Source organism: Leptidea sinapis, chromosome 46 (genome assembly GCF_905404315.1).
Source record: "Leptidea sinapis chromosome 46, ilLepSina1.1, whole genome shotgun sequence".
Classification (NCBI taxonomy): domain Eukaryota; kingdom Metazoa; phylum Arthropoda; class Insecta; order Lepidoptera; family Pieridae; genus Leptidea; species Leptidea sinapis.
The window spans coordinates 5,715,129-5,738,032 of NC_066310.1; the positions used below are offsets into that span (position 1 = coordinate 5,715,129).

The 22,904-nt window shown below is 34.9% G+C and overlaps 1 protein-coding gene across 2 annotated transcripts in view; it reads left to right on the plus strand.

Moving 5' to 3' along the window:
* Positions 1-22,904, plus strand: part of LOC126977919 (zinc finger protein 608-like) — a 187,433-nt gene that overhangs the window by 48,702 nt on the left and 115,827 nt on the right. Inside the window, exon 2 of one of the 2 annotated variants that reach the window (XM_050826607.1) lies at positions 1,693-1,865. The gene's annotated coding sequence lies outside the window, so the exon portion shown is untranslated. Of the gene's footprint in view, positions 1-1,579; positions 1,866-22,904 lie in introns of those variants that run through there. The other variant, XM_050826608.1, reaches the window with a different exon arrangement.

Sequence of the window (22,904 nt, forward strand, 5' to 3'; positions counted from 1 at the left end):
CATAATCGGCTATAATCGGATAACTACCGTCGTAAAACAACGAAGATGCTTCTTTCCACAAATCTATTATCATTTGTCCATATTTTAAAGCTGCATTTCAGCTGTGGGAGGTTTTAAATTGTTTGTTCTGTACCGTAGTCTATGAATAAATCTACTTCAATCAGAGTTGTGTAACATTTTGTAATCCCTTCATGCATAAATGTTTGTGTAATAATTTTGGAAGCTACGTTCGTGCTGTGCGACACTCCCTCACTTCCCATTCCCCTATGCTTGGAGGAGTGCCGACTTGGAAAATCTGCGTTTAACTTCGTTCTATATTATAAAACAAAATCCCCCGCCGCGTCTGTCTGAACATGATAAACTCAAAACTAAAAATATTGGTATAACAATGTATTAAGGGATGAAGAAGAATAACATGGATGCCGCAGTCGCTCCCCGTACCGCTTCGCTGCGGCAAAGCGAGGTAAACTAAGTCTGTGTACAAATACAAAACAAAATTAATCGAAACTAACCTATGCTCAATTAATTATAATAATTGTTACAAGTTCAAAATTCTGTAAACAATAACCTAGAAAATTTCGAAAGCTTTCTATGAGTTCATTTTTTTTTAAATCGGACCAGAAATGGCCGAGAAACAATCTAACACAGATATCAATTGGAGTCACCCGGTGGGACCTCCGCTCAGCTTCGCTCAATAATGAAAACCGAAATTTCTATTTCGTATAGATTCGAGCAGTTGTAAATTATTTTTTTTAATATTTATAGAGGAGACAACCGCCCAAGGACATCCGCAATACCAGCGGTCAAAAAAGTAGGCCTATGAAGTAAGACATAATATTGCTCTATGCGTGAAAGTATTTAAGTCCTATCATTTCGAACGTGCACATTTTTTTAAATACATTGTTTCAATGGCTTTTGGCAAATCCATAGTGACATATGAAATTTATTTTCATTTGGACAAAGCAGTTACAAGATAAAACATTACATTGTTACAAATTTTGTGAATAAGTGATGATTCATAATAATGATGTTAAATACTTATTTGACAATTAATTCGGAGCTATGTTGCCAATAATATCATATGGTTGCTCGTAATATCATTAATTGAATTAAGACGCGCAAACTGTAATTAATTACCATGTGCATTATTATATATAGAGCTTTGTAAATGATTAATAATATCATCGATAATTTTATTGATTACACAGATAATGGAGTTAACAGCTAGCTATAAATTATCATAAACCTCTATGCTAATTTCTACAATAACGACCAAGGGCTCCGTCCGAGCTAAATAAGCTTAAACAATAGAATTGTTTTGTTAATTCAGCATTTCCGAGAATTCACTTATCTCACTCTTACCTAAAACACACATCTTTTGCATTGCTACTCTCCTGGTACATTACGTTTTGTTTATCGCTGCTTATAAGCGTTATTTCAACAAAAGAAATAATTATTATTTCTTATTATTTGCTTGCTTGCATTTTTTGACTGCAGAGTAGTGTAATATCGTTCGTTCAAGCTAGGGCGCTACCAAATGCCAGGCGCTTGTCGCTGACAGTCAGTATTCGTGTAGCGTGCAAACGCAACGCGCGTTCGGCTATCGTCTTAAACGTATTATATTTTTTGTAGTTTATCGAATACTGCTGAAGTGCTGGTATGTGTTTCATAGCTGTTGTTATATCTTTGTAGGTACCCTGTGCCGCGTTGGATGCCCGTGCAAGTCGGTATGGAGTGTTGAGTGATGGTGCATTGATAACGTGCCGTTACACAAGTGATAGTGTTAACAGTGCCACAAAGTGCTGAATGGATTGTGTCTATCTTGGATTGTCATCGCCAGTCGTCATTAGCAAAAGTTGGGAACGGTAAGAGCTCTTTTAGTTTATGATTATCTAGTACAATCATTTACTCAACTTATGTAAAAAAATCACTATTACATTATTAGATCTCGTTTCTAGTATATTTTATCTAAAGCCATAATAATCGTTATGTTATTTACTATTTCTGATATCGTGTTTTATGATATTATAATATTTAAAATGTAAACACAAGATTAGACGTTTCACAAGCGACAAACAATAATTCCGAATTCAAAAACTAATTTAAAAATCTTTTCGGTATATCCGTATACAGTAACTAATAAATAATGGTTACTGATCCTGACTACTAAGCTAGAGGTCCCGGGTTCGAATCCCGGTAGGTGCAATCATTTATATGATGAATATGGATGTTTGTATCCGAGTCATGGATGTTTATATGTATTTATGTATGTTTAAGTTAGTATATTGTATTAAATATATCATTGTCTTTTACCTATAGTACAAGCTATGCCTAGTTTGGGGCAAGATAATTTGTGTAAAAGATTATGTTCGAGGAAAATGCAAAAATATTTAACAAGAGGTTGGGTCACGCTAGATGAAGTCTTTTATAGCGTCCGCGTCGCGGGCAACAGCTACTATAGAAAACAGAAATTTAGCGTTTTCTTGCAAAAGGCCACTTATAAAAACCATGATAAATTCATGACTGTTATTTCACAGCGCGTTAGTTTCATTATATCGCGTGTGTTCACATCTTCCAGTACATTGACGTTTGTAATGGGCAGTTAACAAGATGGCCTTTCGTAATATCTCCATAACAATCATAGAACATACGGCACAGCTGCCAACTTTTTATCGAGCGTCATACATGATATATGTGTAGTGAAAATACCTTCGAGATATGTACGTGAGAAAGTTGTCATAATTGTTAATCTACACTTGTATTAATTATTAGGTTTGGCCTTAGACTTACAAGATACTAGCGTTTAGACGACCTGACATGACGACAACGCGAGACCAATTGTGATTTATTACACAAAAAATTCTCGTATGCTTTGTTCAACTCTCAGATTGTGGCTTCACCACTTTTTTTTTATGGAATAGGAGGACAAACGAGCGTACGGGTCACCTGTTGTTAAGTGATCACCGCCGCCCACAATCACTTGCAACACCAGAGGAATCACAGGAGCGTTGCCGGCCTTTAAGGAAGGTGTACGCGCTTTATTTGTAGGTACCCATGTCGTATTGTCCCGGAAACACCGCACAAGGAAGCTCATTCCACAGCTTTGTAGTACGTGGAAGAAAGCTCCTTGAAAACCGCACTGTGGAGGACCGCCACACATCCAGATGGTGAGGATGATATCCACTTACAAGATTTTATCAACGATACGTCACACGAACGGTTGGCTCAGTTGGTAAGAGCGCTCGCTCGGAACGCGAGAGGTCGCTGGTTCGAGTCTCGCATCGCTCATAAAATTTTGTTTTCAAAATTTTACTTGTGTGATAAATTTGATCCCAGAAGTGAGGGTTATCACTTTGAAACATAACAAATTGTTTACAGTGTGTGATTTGTTAATGTGTGAGTAAGCGTGGCGAGCGTGGCTGGCCGTTTACGACTTCTCCATCAAAATTGGTTACGGTGACAATAGATCCGCTTAACTTTCCTATCTTGTTATATCTCCGTTAGAGATTTTCTTATATATTGTATGTCCACTGGAATTTGACAGTTTCTGTATAATTTTAGTTTATAATCTCACCGTTATGACCACAGACGTGGAACCAAATAGATGCCGCGAGTGTATGTACTTCGCGTGACAAAAAGAGGGGCAATGCTCTTCCTTTGACGCTTTTATTTTATTTTTTATTATGATTTATAATACATTGCCGTTTTAGTAATAAGCAATACCGACTATTGATGTATTGAAAACGTCAACGAATAATGAGGTGAGTGGCTAAACGTTAGGCGAACGATGCACTGGCATTTTTAACGACGTCACAGTAGGCATAAAAAAAGGGAACGCTTGGTTTTCATTCAGACTGAGGGATTTGCGTTATCTACTTGGATCTATGTCTGTGGTTATGACATTACGTCTAAATTAAAATACCACCAGTATGAAGTAGACGTCTGGCATTCTACAACAGCGCGTTTGGGACCTTCTTGCCTCGCATAGCCACTTTGAGGAATCTTGGGTTCACATGAACTGACATGACTTTAGGACCTTCAAATAAGGCATAAACTCAAAGGCCGGCAACGCATCTCTTGACCCACGATGTAGCGGATGTGCATGGGTGGTTGGCTAATTTCCATCATCCCATCTTAAATAAAAAAAATATATTTTGCAAACCACCCTTATTTTAGAAGTCTTTTGATAAGTTATAAGTCTTGCAAGCCAGCTAAGTTAAAAAATAGTCTTTGACAAATTACACTTACGACCGTTCCCAATATTCAGTCTAACTGTTACTTGAGATAAATATCGTAACTATCGTTGACTTTTCTGTCCCAATAAACTTATCGACGGTACCTCACCTTATCCGTACACGCTGTCTGTCAATGGGACGACGTATAGCTTACCAGCGATAGAAGTTTGTATGAAAATTGCAATTCACGCGTCCCAATATAAGGCGATAAGAATGACTTATCGGGTATATTGGGACAGCTTCAGATTATTGACAGCTAATTACTGACAGTAGAAGGTAGTAATTTATCTCTCTCTATCTGTAGATATTTATATTGAGAACGGCCGTTAGTGTGCTCCTAAGATCTAAAGTACTAGCGCTTCAGAAACGTGGTAGAGTTGTATTGACAGTGTATCATTGTAGGTGACCAATTTCAACAATCAAATCATAACAAACAAATCATATTTGTCCATTTGTTGTAAAAATATCCTTTATAAATATAAACTATCCCTCAAATAGTCACTCAAATAAGCTAGAAACTCAATCTGTTTACCTCCTTTACACAGTACGGTTACCGTTTTCCTCAAAAGGTCTTCAATATAAGAAGAAACGAGACGGAAATACGAAGGTTAAAGCGAACGAATGAAACGGAAAATGAATTAAGTCTGGGCTCAAGTGGTTCGTCGCTTTTTATTTTATGCGCCTTTCATAATGCACAGAGCTCGGGCTATTCTTTTGAATTATTTCAGAATGCTTTTTTTTTTTTATAAATTATAAAGAACTGGCTTGTGTGTGTCAAATCCCTGCCAAAACCAAGAAGGTCTTCATCATTTCCTTTAATGGAAAACTGAAAAAGGCAAGGAATATTTTAATTTTACAGACTGTGTATAAATATCGCATGTTGAATGTGTTTTGTTAAAGAAATCATAAAAAATATAATGATTGAATATAAGATACAGAATGAAAAACTTAATATTTTTATGTTATATGAATGATAATAGTAAGTAGTTGGTTAGTTGAATTACTGCTTAGGAATTTATAAGTATTTATAAATTCCCAAGCAGTAACGGCTTTTAAAATCTTTTTTCGTGTGAATTTCGTAGTTAAAGTTAGGTAGGGGTATGGGTACCTTCAAGAAAAGCGCGTACACCTTCCTTAAAGGCCGGCAACGCTCTTGTGATTCCTCTGGTGTTGCAGGAGAGTGTGGGCGGCGGTGATCACTTAACACCAGGTGACCCGTACGCTCGTTTGTCCTCCTATTCCTTAAAAAAAAAAGTAGGTAGTATAATATTTTTTTATTTTATATTATATAAATTATAAGTGGTAGTAGTACCTTGCGGGTTGCATTGTAACTTGCTGCAATGGTGTGGAAAATTACGGCAATATGAATAAATTAAGTATATCATAGTCAGGAATTATCACCATATTTTCTAATTAAAAAATAGCGGCTTAGTTTAAAAAAGAACGTTCCGATGAATTGTAAAATTTTAAAATGTTTCGATATTCTTCATTAGATTCACTCATTTGAATACGGAAATAGTACCCGATAGATTTGAATTAAGCCTTCTAACGGCCGTTCCCAATATTCAGTCTATCTCTCTTACTTGAGATAAAAATCTTAACTATCGTTGACTTTTCTGTCCCTATAAACTTATCGACGGTAACTCACCTTATCCGTACCCGCTGTCTGTCAATGAGACGACGTATAGCTTATCAGCGATAAAGGTTTGTATGTCTCTAGTTACGGATACATTGCTGTCACCGTTATGTCAATTATAGTACAATGCTTTATGTCGATAGGTTATTGAAATATAAGTAAGCGAAAAAGGGTAGATCTGTCTAGCTCTAGTAAGTTAAACTAAGGATAATTGGTTATTGAAAACGGCCGTAAGACAACATCAAATTAGACATTTCATAAGAAGTAATTACTTATATATTATATAACATTAAACTGTAAAACACTAAAAAACCTTAATCCACTAATATTGATAAATTATGATTATTTTATAGCAATAGCAATGACAGTACAATATTGTATATTTTTATTAAAAATAGCGCAAGAAAAAAATGCTGGGAGAGTTTCTTGCCGCTTCTTCTCTCTCAGAGCGCAATTTGTTTGCGAAGCGGTAGTAGTATCTAGTATATTAGAAATGACATCAAAAAGAATACTAAATGAACTAATTTTGAGAAAATAAAAGCCTTTTTTGCCTTTTTTTGCGAAATGCTTCTTAACATTTTAAAATATTAACATGTCTGTTTCCAATTTGATGAATATAGATGTTTGTTTCCGAGTCATGGATGTTTAAATGTATTTATGTATGTTTGCATGAGTATATGTATGTATATGTAAGTATATTGTATTAAATATATCATTATCTTGTAACCCATAACACAGGCTATATATGCTTAACTTGGGGCAAGATAATTTGTGTAAAAAGTGTGTCAATATTATAAGAATAATAATTTGTATTCATTATTCAATATTTTTATCATAATTCTTATAAGGTGGAGGTTGAAATGTCAAGTGGTTCGTACAGCTGATAATAATGAAACGGAGCAGAGACTTGTAACTCCATATATGAGATATTCGTTTTTAAATATTGTGTTATGTTTCTGCCATACAACGGGTATTGTCATTTTCCGGCCGTTCCCAATATTCAGTCTATCTCTTACTTGAGATAAAAATCGTAACTATCGTTCACCTTTATGTCCCAATAAACTTATCGACGGTAACTCACCTTATCCGTGCACTCTGTCTGCCAATGGGACGACGTATTGCTTACCATCGATAGAAGTTTGTATGGAAATGCCAATTTACGCGTCCCAATATAACGCGATAAGAATGACATATCGGGTATATTGTGACAGCTTCAGATTATTGACAGCTAATTACTGACAGTAGAAGGTAGTAATTTATCTCTATCTGTAGATTGTATATTGGGAACGGCCGTTAATGTTATATATAGAGATAAGATTAAGGATTGATCTCCGCTGCGCTTCAACTAGATCCGCGGGCGTGTGCGGCAACTAATTTGTACTACGCCTAAGTGGGTGTACTCGAGCACTTTTCTCAAATAACGAGCGGAAATTAAAACTTACTGTTTATTTATTTATTGTATTTTTAGTAAGATGAATAAAATTTAGTCAATTTCCTTTTAAAATTCGCCCAGCGAAGTGTGCGGGAAAGGTTAGTATCTCTATAATTTTATATAATCTGTCTATATAATTTGGTCGAATAAGTTCTACCAAAATAAATGGTTTTAAACATTACATTTAAACATTAATAGGAAAAGGCATTAAAAGGAAAATTAGCGGCTATTTTTACACACAAACGTTTTCGACTTTTATCTCCTTGTTTATAATAGATTAGATTAGTTTTTGATAAGTATTATTATCAAATTAGATCAATATCATCATTATCTGTGTCTCTCTTTTTTGTTTTTTGATATTTCAAAGTGCTAGAGTACTTCAAAAAGCGCTTAAAGCGTTATTTTTTTTTATGGAATACGAGGACAAACGAGCGTATGGGTCACCTGGTGTTAAGTGATCACCGCCGCCCACATTCTCTTGCTACACCAGAGGAATCACAGGAGCTCTGCCGGCCTTTAAGTAAGGTGTACGCGTTTTTTTCGAAGGTAAGGTATCACTTACTACCAGGTGACACGTACGCTCGTGTGTCCTGCTTTTCCATAAACCTAACAACCTAAAACATCAAAACAGTCAGACACAGAGTATCTACTTTCCATTGTTTCCAAAATTTCGCTACGATTGGTAAAGTTTTGGAGGAGAAAATGGCCGAGAACAAAACCCTGATTTTACAGTTTTTATCGGACTCTGCACCAGTGGGAGGCTCCTTTGCACAGGATGCCGGCTACATTATGGGTATCAGAACGGCGCCTATTTCTGCCGTGAAATAGTAATGTGTAAGCATTATTGTGATTCGATCTGAATGGCGCCGTAACTAGTGAAATTACTGGGCAAATGAGACTTAACGTCTTATGTCTCAAGGAGACGAGCGCATTTGTAGTGCTGCTCAGAATTTTTGGGTTTCTCAATAATCCTGAGCGGCACTGCATTGTTATGGGCTTGGCGTATCAATTACAATCAACCAAACGTCCTGCTCGTCTCGTCCCTTATTTTCATAAAAAAAAAAGAGATCCTCCTCCCTTTCAAAGTCGGTTAATGAACGCTCAGCGCACACTTTCTCAGTGCTCTACAACTCTCGCCAGAAGTGTTGAGCCGTGTCATCATCATATGCGCAGAAGTCAATTAGTTTTTGTGCATCTTCATTCAAATTAAGTGGATTTGCATACAATATATTAACGGGTTGTAAGTGTTGTGATTATAATTTATAATCCGGCTTTGAATTTATAAGCGGCCATTAGCGATGGCTTCAGACGGCTGGCGCGTTGTAACATTATTAATGTTTAATCTGTGGAGCAGATGACTTGCATATTTTGGTTGGTCTTGAGCGGATATAGAACAGAGCAATTTGGCCAAAGTTCATAATATAGGCACGGACGAGTAAAAAAAGAAGGATTCCGCGCCGTGATATTAGCTAGATACCAGTTGCGCAATATTTAATCATATATGGCCACAAATACTTTTATAGTATCGTTTTTACATTTTTTCACAACGCACGGCGGCATTTTGAAAATATTTTAATGAGACGCAAACTGATATGTCACAGACGATGGCAAATCTCATAATGGCGGCCGATCGGCCTGTATTAGTGTAACTGTGTGCGTGGGGCTATGTATTTACTCGTTTACCGGCTTGTTTTGGTGCTTTACTTTTATGTCAGGTGACACGGAATCCTTCTTTTTTTACTCGTCCGTGAAGAAAGGTCGTGTTTGTTTGTTTAAGAAAACAATGATTTCTACGATGCATGTAAGGTAGTTTTATTTGTTAATAGTTCGTACTGCGAACGCCTTTTTAGGGTTCCGTAGCCTTGTCATGTTTGTCTGTCCATCCGTCCTTATGTCACAGCCACTTTTTTCCAAAACTATAAGAGCTAGTGTTGAAACTTGGTAATTAGATGTATTCTGTGAACCGCATTAAGATTTTCACACAAAAATGGAAAAAAATTTTAGGGGTTCTCCATACTCAGAACTGAAAATCAACATTTTTTTTTCATTAAACCCAAACATGTGGGGTAAATATGTATAGGTCTTAAAAAATATTAATATTTCATATATCACTTTTTTCTAAAAATTAATAGTTTGCGCGAGAGACACTTCAAAAGTTGTAAAATGTGTGCCCCCCCCCCCCCCCCCGTATCTTCATGATCGTTGAACAAAGCATACAAAATTATATCAACGATACGTCACTCGAACGGTTGGCTCAGTTGGAAAAAGCGCACGGTACGCGATCGTTCATAAAATCTTGTTTTCAGTTTTATTTGTGTAATTAATCCCAGAAGTGAGGGTTATCACTTTAAAACATGACAAATTGTTTAAATATATCGTTGTCTTGCACCCATAGAAGATTCCAGTACATGCTATGCCCAGATAATTTGTGTAAAAGTGTGTGAATATTATCTATTTATATAAAAATTAATTGCTTTTCGTTAGTCTCGCATAAACTCGAGAACGACTGGACCGATTTGGCTAATTTTGGTCTTGAATTATTTGTGGAAGTCCAGAGAAGGTTTTAAATGTGAATAAATATGAAAATGCTCGGAATTAAATAAAAACAACAATTTTCTTTTTCCTTTGCTGTGCCCCGTCGTTCAGAAATCAAATTGAAAGAATAGTTTAAAATGAATAACTAATTAGAATTTATATCTTACTAACTTTCTCAGGGGGTAAAAAATAAACTAAATTTTATATGCAGAACAACGTCTGTCGGGTCAACTAGTACATAATATAAAAAATACCCACGTGAAAGAATCGCTACTTGTGACGTCACTCGTATGTAAAGTAAATTTATCAAGAGCTGCTAAAGGGATTCTGTTTACACGAGAGGCTCCCAACTCGGAATGTATTACTGTCTTCTGGAAACTGTTACGAGAGTTTTTGTTTGTTCCCGAGAATCAAGTCCTGAACTTATACGACCTCTTGACAATTCCTTTGTTCAATATTATATTTGGGATTCGTTTGAATAATTTGAATAAGTTCTGCACGTTGCAAACTTTTTAGATTATATTCGAATTGAATGAAATTATGATAATTTTTACCATAGAGTTACAGTATAGGTGTTTGATTTTAATAAGGGACGAGACGAGCAGGACGTTCAGCTGATGTTAATTGATACGCCATTACAATGCAGTGCCGCTCAGGATTCCCGAAAAACCTCAAAAATTCTGAGCGGCACTACAATTGCGCTCGTCATCTTGAGACATAAGATGTTAAGTTTCATTAGTCCAGTAATTTCACTAGCTATGGCGCCTTTCAGACCGAAACACAGTAATGTATACACATTACTGCTTCACGGCAGAAATAGGCGCCGTTGTGGTACCCATAATCTAGCCGGCATCCTGTGCAAAGGAGCCTACCACTGGTAAATAGGTACTAGGGTACTATAGATAAACAGAGTGTGCGAGAGAGAACAACATCTCTAATAGTGATAGAGAAAGATAGAAAAGGAAAGTCTATTGTTAATAATAAAATAACAGACTTTGATTGACAAGTTGTAAGCTACTTAGTATTTTGAATATTAAACACTTTTAAACCACTAGCTAACGCACTTATTGACAAATTAAATTTATATCCAAAATTTATGAACGATGCGGCACTTGAAACCGCAACCTCTATATGTGCAAGCTCTTAGCAACTCAGCCCACTGCTCGACTGACGCGTGGTTCGTAAATTTTGGTATGAATTATGGTGATTTTGATGCTGTATAGCGTCCACACGAAAAACACCGCGGGCAGGAGCTAGTGTAGTATTTAAATACCATACAAAAGATGCAACAGACTATAATAATTTGAATAGTTTCCTCAATGTGTTTTCCTACAACAATACCACAAAGTCTCAGGTCGTGCGTTATGGGTTTGTAAGCTGTAACATAAAATATCTAGCGATTGTAAAATATTATTGCATTTTCATGCATGCCGTAACATGCTAAATGTAATATTTGTACACCATTTAACTAGATTGAAAAACTTAAAGAATGAACTCTTGAATCATTTAAGGCTCGAAGGACCAACAGGAATCAATCGCTAAATCGCCCGTTCTTCTGTTTGTCAGCAGACACACAAATCACATTAACGCCTTCTATAATGTCGGTACACGTCTACTGATTTCGAAAATAAAAACTTTATTTTAGCAATATCTGCAACACAAATCACTGTATTTTTATCAATTTGATTTGAATCGCGCGTGAAAACGCTCGAAAGTGTCGTGGTAGCCGATTATAATGTCACTTCCAGAACACCCAAAACTTCATGCGAGATTTGATATCTGAGCTGTGACGTCTTTCACCTTATAATTAACATGGCGGATTGCCGAATTTTATACTTTTATTAAATTGAATATTTTTACAAATTCAATATTTGTGTCGAAATGGAATCATTTTTTAGATTCTTCTCATTATATAATATTATTACTTAGAAAAATTGACCAACCACGATGGCGAACTCCAAAATGGCCGCCATAGTTTTGTACATATTATTGTATAATGGAACCGCATCGTGTCTGAGTTCGACTCGCAATGAACCGGTACTTACCATTTCGTCAATCCGTATGTGTATTTAAAGTTCCAAGCAGTCAGCGATGACGATATTCGAACGTTTATTATATCCTGGTACCTACAATTAGATTTACAGTAGTAGTAGTATGTACCTACAGTTATATTCTAGAAAAAAAAATAGTATTGGAGTTCTTTCTATTAAGTTAATAATAATACTAACAATATTCACACATGCTCGCTACCAGGCTACCATAAATGTAAAATATTGGTTACAGTTCTCGTTAGCGGTTTGTTATTTTCGTCAGTAGTTCCTTACTAACGCATTACGTAATTTTACAAAACAAACCACTGCTTTAACATTTATCATAACAATGTTGGTTGAAATTTCATAAGTATTGACGTGCTAAGTTTTATATGCCTGATGTTTGCAATTTGACTAAACCGCAAAGCCGATTGCAAACGTGAGCTAAATGCAATTCATATTACAACGCTTATATAGCATTACGGTGTTTTCGATAACAAGCAATATCAGTAATTATCGAGTGTGCAATAGGACCTACATTCGCCTAAATATTATCGTACATACAAAACGCAGCAGCTCAATCTCTTTATTCTACATAATATTTTATGAAGTCCTATTTCAATAATCTTGTTTGACGTTATTACTTGGAGAACTCCTTTCACACTCGAGTTGATATTGCGCGGAGATGCTGTTGAATAGCCATCCAAATCAATTCACGCTCGCCTTACTTACAAAGAAAATATTACCTTCAAAGATCTCCAGACGCTTTATCTTCGGTATCACACGTCCTTTTCACACGCTCCAAATACGCTATGTGAGAGAAAGGGACGGAATCCCAACCGCATTTGGCGAGTTTTTGTGCAGCGCGTTGTGTTTGAAGAGACGCATTTGGGGTTTAGGGTTTCATTACGTACAATAATTTGTCTACACTCAGCCAGCAGGTAATACGAAAAAAGCTTACGACCGGTTACTAGAGGTTTTTTGTTTTATTTATAGCTTTTGTACGTACTTTTGAATGGTAATACCTACCAAATTACAACAAGACTAATATTTTTATGTAGGTACAAACAATTTATAATAGCACTTTAGAGGATATAGCACTCATCTACGAATCAATAAATATTAGTTAGGTATATGATAATAACTTTCATGACCGTATTCAGGGATAGTATAAAGACACTACTGACCCAAGAGACGTTGTTCTGTACAAAAAAATAAAATTCTGTTTTGTGAATTTGTAAATTTTTTCAATTTCGTAACATCAAGAATTATTTCGCGAAATATGCAGAACAACGTCTATATATATATATACCTTTCTGAATAGAATTATCTGAATAAAAGTGAAAAGCGTATAAAAATCTGTTGCGTGGATTAAAAGTTAGCGAAGAAACAGATTAAAGGAAACAGTAAAGTCCATACAATATAATAGATGTAGGTATATATATAACAAATAACTGTTGCATTTATGCAGTAATGGCACTGCACGTTATATTTAAATCAAATAAACAGCTTTGACATATATAAACGTCAACCGGTAAGTTAATTGCAGTTATAGCAAAAATCGTGTACAAGATATCAATCAACCAATCAGATTTATGAAGTATTTGTGTCACCTTGATTTCAGATATCAAAAATAACAGTTGAAACTACGGACTAATAAAAAAAGAAGGACTCCGCGTCGTGATATTAGCAAGTGAAACACCTTTATTGTAGTGTGTGTGCGTTTATGGTGTATACCATTTACACAATTTTTTCTCCCTTAAATAATCATATATCCACAAATACTTTTATAGTTTTGTTTTTACACTTTTCCACAACGCACGACGGCATTTTTAAAATATTTTATTGAGACGCAAACTGATCTGTCACAGATGATGACAATTCTCATAATGGTCGCCTATCGGCTTGTATCAGTGTAAGTGTATGCGTGGGGCTATGTATTTACACACTTTAATCGGCTTGTTTTGGTGCTCCACTGTTATGTACGGTGACACGGAGTCCTTATTTTTTTACTAGTACGTGGTTGAAACTAGTTCTTCAAAATTCATTTTAATCATTAACTATATATAATTGAACAGGTTTACTAACGCATTTTGCTGCAATGTTATGGCCGCGGAACAGACTCGTATGAAAGACCTCCTCTTTTGTCTTGTCTCCCGCATACATTCAAATTCTAAAATGATTCAATGAAAATGTAAGGTTTTACAGAATCGTATTTTTTTTACAATTAATGTTCGAATAACAAAAAAATCGAAATCCTAGCAAAAATCTAGTGTCCTGGTGTTTGTTTCCAGTGAACTCCTAAGCTAATAAACGGATTTTATTAGGAATACTTCATGGAGTGCAGTTTAGTCTAACTTGAGAGATAGCATATATTTTATTTCGATTTGATACCCATCACCATATTTTTTTCCAATATTTGTTTTGTATGTACATAATATTTTCTATGAGAGAATTTATTGACGCACGGTTTGACAGTTCTGCTGTGAAACAATTTAATTATAACAACAGTGAGCATATTTTACGAAATAATTCTTGATGTTATGAAATATTATTGAGAAATTCATTTAGTATTTTATTTATTATGTTCAGAACAACGGGTCAGCTAGTACTCTTAAAAATATACAATATTACGTTATGAGCAATAGTCTGATGGAAAGAGTGTTTGCACTGTGCTAGTTCGGAACATATTTCAGTATGATGGATGAGATACACAAAGTTATAAGAGGTAAAATAAATCATTGTATCTTATAACAATACATCAAATTACGCGGCATATTAATATGATCGGCGAGGCAAAGTTATATACAGTAGCGTGGGAGTAATCGAGTCGGTATTGTGAGACTATTTCTGATGAGGTAATGAATACGATTACATCTGCTAATAATAAGACGCTTTTGGGAGAATTAAAATAATATGATAATGCCAATACATAATCTTAATATATATAAATCTCGTGTCACAATGTTTGTCCTCAATGGACTCCTAAACTAATGAACGGATTTTAGTGGAGATTACTTCATGCAGTGCAGTTTAGACCAACTTGAGAGATAGGATAGTTTTTATTTCGATTTGGGACCCATAAATATTTTTATTTTCAATATTTGTTTTGTATGAACATATTTTCTATGAGAGAATTTAGTGACGCACGGTTTGACAGTTCCGCTGTGAAATAATTTCATTTTAACAACAGGGAGCATTTTTTACGAAATAATTCTTGATGTTTTGAAATATTATTGGCAAATTCATATAAAACAGTTTTTTTACTATCTACAGAACAACGACTGTCTGGGCAGCTAGTATAATATATTATTTTATCTTTATTGGTCTATTCTATGGAAGGTAAAATCATCTGTGTATATGAAAAAGTGTCCGTCAAAATGTATTAAATTAGGGTGGCGCTGCAGTAGCATCAGGGTAGATCTTAAAAGAAGCGCCAAATATAAAACAATACTAATCACTCTAGGTACGTTTCCCTTTAATAATTCATTAAGGTTATATTTACTACATTACATTTATTTACATGTACAACGTAAATTATTGAAATTTTCAATAATTACTTCTTTAGTCGACCATAATTGAATTCGTTGACAATTGCTACATTCACCATACTTCATACCATACCCTGTGCCTACACCAGCGCCATTGTGGACGCTTTTTGAACTGTTATTTACAGCAAAAGCTGGACTCTTTTTCAACTTTTCTCCCATATAAGATGATTCTCCTTGCCTCTATCCTCCATAGTATATTCTAAGTTTACAAATGCTTTTGAGATAAATTTGAAATAGTAGTAATTACAGTATCTTGATTGGCCACAAAGTAGAACCCGGAAAAGTTTGAAAGCGAACAAAACGTAGTGGATTTCGGCTATCTCCGTTTTTTACAAGATTCTAGGCGTCATCTGTCAACCTATCAATGACTGCACGTTTCAGATTGAATATCTTTTTTCTTAGAGAGTTTCGCTAGGCTGATGATATTATTATTTGAGTTCACAAAAAATGTATTTACACCACCTTATGAGTAAATTTAAATTATAATTAAGTACATAACATGTAGGTAGCGGAGGACCAAATAGTTAGTGTTACACTGAATGTATCTTTAGTTATAAAATTAATACTAGTCTTCAAGTTTAGTTGTATTGCAATGATATAAGTGAAACAAATATCTTTGTAAACTTATTTGAAATTTAATTGTAAAATTGCACATTTTGTATTACATTTCCGCATCGAAGCCAATTTTTCTTAAGTTCGGGTTCGATGCTCGGGCAATGCGCCAAGTGGCGCGGGCTGGTAGTAAATCACTGAGTACCAGGCTCGTAGCGCGCCCGAGGAGCTCCCAATCAAGCGAGCTATTGACAAGCATACGGCCTGGCTGTAATGGAACTCGCCGAGATTTATCCTCGTCGCATTTTCTTCCGTTTGAATTTCCGATTTGATCCGGCCGTAAATCCCTCGTTCTGTGCATTTATGAATAATGAATCATCATGTAAATATATGTATAACTGAATGCAAATTACAATGAAGTGGTTTTATAAATATGTAGTTGTTTTATAAATGTGGATGTTTTGAATATAGAACGAACTCTTTCGATCTGTTTATTTGAATTAGCTGTCATTTGTCAGTCCTACGTACCGGATACGATTACGTACGCAATTAAATAGTGTTGTTTTGTGGAGAAATCATTATCGATTACGCATACGTCAAAACTAAATGACTCGTTTGGTTGTGTTGAATACATTTAAATGATTGATAAAATAAATGGATATTTGGATCAAGGATATTTAATTTTGAGTGAATGAAAAATAAAACTAGTGAATGTTTTATTTTAGTATAACAAAAGGTACTTAGGTACTTTTTTATTATTACAATATATTCTATCCCTTTAGCCACAGTGACCAGCTATGCTTATATTACTAGGGCGACAGGATCTTGCAAAAGTACAGAAATCTTGTTCTAATTGTTGTTGTACTAACAGAACTCTGATGCACATAATAATATAAAGTTAAGTATACATAAGTTTTGTAGGAGAGGGTTGTGTGGATGGAGTTATAAGCGAGCATTTAGTTCGGCGCAGTTTTGTTTCACTGGAGTATTACTTCACTGAACTAACTTTTAGCAACGGCTCAAAATGTTGTTGGCAACAATACCTACTTTATACAACGTTTACTTTATGTTTTCCTAGTATACGAGTCGAGACAACTCACCATAACCATTAGGGGTTTTTTTTCTTGATGATTTAAAATAGTAGATTAGTAGCCAAGAGCCCGAGATATTTATATAGTTCGAGGATCCAATTGATGCTTACACCCGAGCTAACTACTCTGCTTTACATCTCGATTGTGAGGTAAGTAGAAAAAAAACTGGCATTACAATAATAAAATATTGTTAATTGCGTCAGCTTCCATTTTCATTGAATCGGGAGTGCAGCATATTATATCTTCATCACTTGCAGAACTCATTTTTTTCCTAATTAGCACGTAATTATATAAAAAATCCCAAAAACAAACAATATTTAAAGTAAAAGTATTCTATTCCCGCCTTTTTTCATCTTTTCTTTTTAATTATTTTTTTTCAAGAACGAAATTCAGCTTCGCCGTTCGATATTTAAAATTGATGACTATTATACTTATTCGAAGACAAGGCTGAATAGCGAAGCGACCTCTTTTGTCATTGGGCTGAATGCATGATGTCTATTGCCAGTATGATGGTTAGATGTACGCGAACTTTTTGAAAGAGTGAAGAGTTTTTATTTTAATTACTTAGCTCCCTAGGGATTTTCTTGCTACATTATTACCCTAGAGCGCTAATTGGTCAAATACAAGCCCCATATGGGGGTAATAAGGACCTACTTACCGAATATGAGAGATGTAAAAGTACTTTATAAACAGCCATGACTTTGTTGAATTTTGTCAAGCGCAAATTGCACATTATGGCTTCGTTTTGACTCACTTCAGTGTTCAGTCGATTGTTAATGTCGTGAGCTGTGAGACACTTTTGAGACTTATTGTGAGGTATTGTTTATTTGTATACAAAATATCCTCACTAATGGCTTCAGAAAAAAATATAAAGTGTGACAGTAATAGAAACAAAATAGTTTCATAAATTGGTAACAGTTGGTCATAAATTACCGGAAGCCATTTCATTTGTCGGGATATAATTTTATATGAAACGTGTAACTAAGTGATAATAATTACGCTAGTTCCTAAAATACAATGATACGAACTTTCAAACAGGGGGAAGTTGATTTGTGTACAAACTTCCAAACATTTCATCGATTTTCTTCTCTTTTTGGTCTTACTTATTTCTAGATGTTTGGTATCTCTTTCGAGTTCCGTGGGTTCTGCGCCCGAGAGACTCCCTCAACCAATCCAAACTTTATTACTAAGATTTCCCTGTCAACAACCTGTCCCCTGAAACAAATATTATGTACAATGTTGAATTTCATAATACATACTAGCTGACCCTGCAAACGTTGTATTGCCGATATTAAAATCGATACAAAAGTAACTGTTCATCGTAGATGGGTGAAAATTTGAAGTTGTATGTATTTTTTAATGTTGACTCATAATCAAACATATTTAAAAAAAAAATTCAAAAAAAAAAAAAAAAAAAATTGGCGTGGACCACCCTTAACATTTAGGGGGATGAAAAATAGATGTTATCCGATTCTCAGACCTACCCAATATGCACTCAAAATTTCATTAGAATCGGTCAAGCCGTTTCGAAGGAGTTTAACTACGAACACCGCGACATGAGAATTTTATATCATATACATATTATATAGCACACTAACCGTTCCAGCCCGCTTCGCTGGGCGAATTTTAAAAGGAAGAAAGGTTGGAATTCGAAAAATATGTATACCATAAACTATCTAGGATAAATTTCGCATCGAATACGATCAGTGGTTAAGAGTTGAAAGAGCCTCAAACAATGACCATTTTCATTATATATAAGTATGTAGAAGACTAGCTGCCCGGACAGACTTCGTTCTCTCAAACGTTAATAGTAAAATAAATAAATATAACACGGGGATTTCGGAAATTATACTAAATAAATAAAATTTCCGAGTGATCCATTTATTTATATCAACATTTCCGTCTCTTTAACATTCTACTTGAGATCATATGATAGCATATCTTTTACAGTGGGAGGCTCCTTTGCACAGGATGCCGGCTAGATTATGGGTATCACAGCGGCGCCTGTTTCTGCCGTGAAGCAGAAATGTATAAACATTACTGTTTCGGTTTGAAGGGCGCCGTAGCTAGCGAAATTACTGGGCAATTGAGACTTAACTTCTTATGTCTCAAGGTGACGAGCGCAATTGTAGTGCCGCTCAGAATTTTTGGGTTTCTCAAGAATCCTGAGCTGCACTGTATTGTTATGGGCAGGGCTTATCAATTACCATCAGCTGAAAGTCCTGCTCGTCTCGTCCCTTACTGTCATAAAAAATGACTCTCAGATTCCTACTAGTTTCCTTGCTAATTCCACTAACATCAAACCTTTCGTTCATGGTCTCTTATTTTTGGTAGACTGGCCCCTTTTTGAATACATCTTGACATTATAGTCAAATGAACGAGAATTGAAATGAAGACCATTTCCCAACATTTCCACTCCGTAAATATATAGAGTCAATCTCCTTTGATCCTTACTAGTCTTCAAGTGTATACAATATATTGACATTATAAGCTTCGAAATAAATTCTTCGTATTTTTATAAATTCTCATACTAAATCCATTATATTAATGGTGCAAAGAATTATATGATGGAACTATTTGACCCGACAGACGTTGTTGTGTACATAATAAATAAAATACTGTTTTTTTATGAATTTGTCAATAATATTTCATAACATCAAGAATTATTTCGTAAAATATGCTCCTTGTTGTTATAATGAAATTGTTTCACAGCAGAACTGTCAAACCGTGCGTCGATCATTTCTCTCATAGAAAATATGTCCATTGAAAACAAATATCTAGTCTATACTAGTTGGGTAGTCCATTTATCTAGGAAGGCTATAGGCTATGTTTTTATTTCAAAATTAGGGATCCTCTAAAACCTATTTTTGCGTGCGCTGCAAAAACTATTGACAATAGAACAAAATGATGTACAGGCTATAATATAGGCAATATTTTATTACTTATAAAACTATCGCGTGAATTATACTTTATATGGCAAAACAACGTTTGCCGGGTCAGCTAGTATATATATATATACTAGCTAATACCCGTGACTTTGTCCGCGTAAACACATAACTAAACACGTAGTACTTATAAAAATCTTTATTTCTTAAGACTTTATTAACTTTTAAGTATTCTTTCAATTTGATTTCTGAACGACTGGGGATACATCAAAGGAATAATTAAATTGTTATTTTTATTTCATTCCGAGCATTTTCATATTTTTTTCACCTTTTAAACCTTCTCTGGACTTCCACAAATAATTCAAGACCAAAATTATCCAAATCGATCCAGCCGTTCTCGAGTTTTAGCGAGACTAACGAACAGCAATTCATTTATCTTGTAATATATATAAATAACGTGACACATTGTTTTTCCGCGATGGACTCCTAAACTAATGAACGGATTTGAATAAGGATTACTTCATGGAGTGCAGTTTAGTCCAACTTGAGAGATAGGATAGTTTTTATTTCGATTTGGCACCCATAATAATTATTAATTCCAATATTTGTTTTGTATGGACATATTTTCTATGAGAGAATTCTTTGGGTTTGACAGTTCTGCTGTGAAACAATTTCATTATAACAACAAGCATATCTTACGAAATAATTCTTGATGTTATGAAATATTATTGAAAACTTCATAAAAAACAGTATTTTATTTGTTATGCTCAGAACAACGTCTGTCGGGTCAGCTAGTATATACATAAAGAAATCCAGGGTGTTTGTTTCCGGTTCATGGAAAAAAGTATTTATGTATGTTTTATTATATATTAACGTATTTAATACATCTTTGTCTTGTACTCTTAGTTACAGATCATACCAAGTTTGGGGCAAGATAATTTGTGTTAAAGACTATCCATATTATTATTATTATTATTTATATAACTATCCACACTCGGTCAGAATATAGATTATGTAAAACATGTGTTTAAGCAGCTTTTATGTCAGAAGCGAGCACAATAGGATTACACATGTTTTAAGTATTTAAGCCAATTTATATCGAACAAACTCTAGTAACATTATTTCCTTCGAGGCTTAGACAATATTGATTCACTTAAAAACAGTGACATAAAACTTAAGCGTAAAACAAGAGTCAGTGTCTCTCGGTCTTTTTCAGCGAGGTTTCACGTTATCTTTTTTTTAATGAAAAAAAGGGATAAGACGAGCAGGACGTTCTGCTGATGGTAATTGATACGCCCTGCACATTAGAATTCAGTGCCGCTCAGGATTCTTGAAAAACCCCAAAAAATCTGAATGTCACTACAACTGCGCTCGTCACCTTGAGACATAAGATGTTAAGTGTCATTTGCCCAGTAATTTCACTAGCTACGGCGCCCTTAAGACCGAAACACAGTTATGTTAACACATTACTGCTTCACGGCAGAAATAGGCGCCGTTGTGGTACCCATAATCTAGCCGGCATCCTGTGCAAAGGAGCCTCCCACTGGTCCCCAATATGAATAGTGATTAGAATATGTTGTGCTATGTTTAAAACAAGTGCAGTCTAGGTTTATTGGAGTATAAGCGTGCTTATCTCATGGCTTTACGAGTATTTTACGATTATCGCCACTCCGAATTGGTAATAACTTGCTGCGATATGAAATATTTTATATACTATAATATAATAGTAAATTAAGAAATATGTTAATTTAGGTCGTTGGTTTTTATTTTTATAGCTCGCAGGGGACTTTTGTAGGACGAAATCGTTCCTTCTGTTCGGAAAATAGTTTTTAAAAGGTTAAGTGTATTTAATACTCCAAGTACGAAGAAATATAATTGAATTTATACTGTGATAGTAAACAGTAAAAACATCGTTGATGAAGACAAGACAAAAAATAAGTAGCAGAACAAAGAGAGATATCATAACTTATGGATGCAAAATGAAACTTCTAGTACTTTCTATTTAAAAAAAAAGGCATAAAAGGCATTTATTTTCTCTTAATTGATTCCTTAAGAATTATTTTTGATGTCATTTCTAATAACTACTAGATACTACTACCGCTTCGGAAACAAATGGCGTTCTGAGAGAAAAGAAGCGGCGCAAGAAACTCTCCCAGCATTCTTTTTTTTTTGCGCTCTTTTCAATAAAAATATACTATATTGTACAGTCATTTCTATCGCTATATAATAATCTAGTCCCAGGCTGTCCGATCATTTAGATATTCAGCAGTTGAGTAATAGAATTTACGACAGAGCCATTTTTTATTTATTTATAGATAATGCCTTTTCTCGTGTAATCTTTGAATAGAAGTTCTTTGCAATAATATAGTTTGATCGTATGAGTGATTTTCATTATGTTATAGTAGGCTTCATAAGATACATAATAGCTTCAAGGGTAAATGTATACACTTCTATAATAACAACTTCAGCCACTATTCATTCATAATAAAACATGGCTCTGTCTCTCTAAAAATGACCCCACAGCTGAATATCTTAGCGATCGGACAGCCTGGGACTAGATTATGATTATTTCATAGCAATTACAATGACAATACAATATGGTATATTTGATTAAAAAGACTGCAAAAAAAGAATAGAAAAAATTTGCTTCTATCTCAGAGCGCCACTTGTTTCCGAAGCGGTAGCAGTATTGGAAATCATATAGAAAAATTTCTAATGGAATCGATTTTGAGAAAATAAATGCCTTTTAACAGAAGCTCTAAGAAGAAGTGGTGATGGAGAAGGATGTTGGGCATACCTTGGACAGCACACCGAACTAATGTGTCTATCCTGAAACGACTGGGCATTGTGATCTCTACCATCTGCTTGCGTAGGGTCCTAGAATACTTCGGGCACATCGCCAGAAGGGATGAAGACAACCTGGAGAGACTGATGGTAACAGGGAAGGTGGAGGGAAG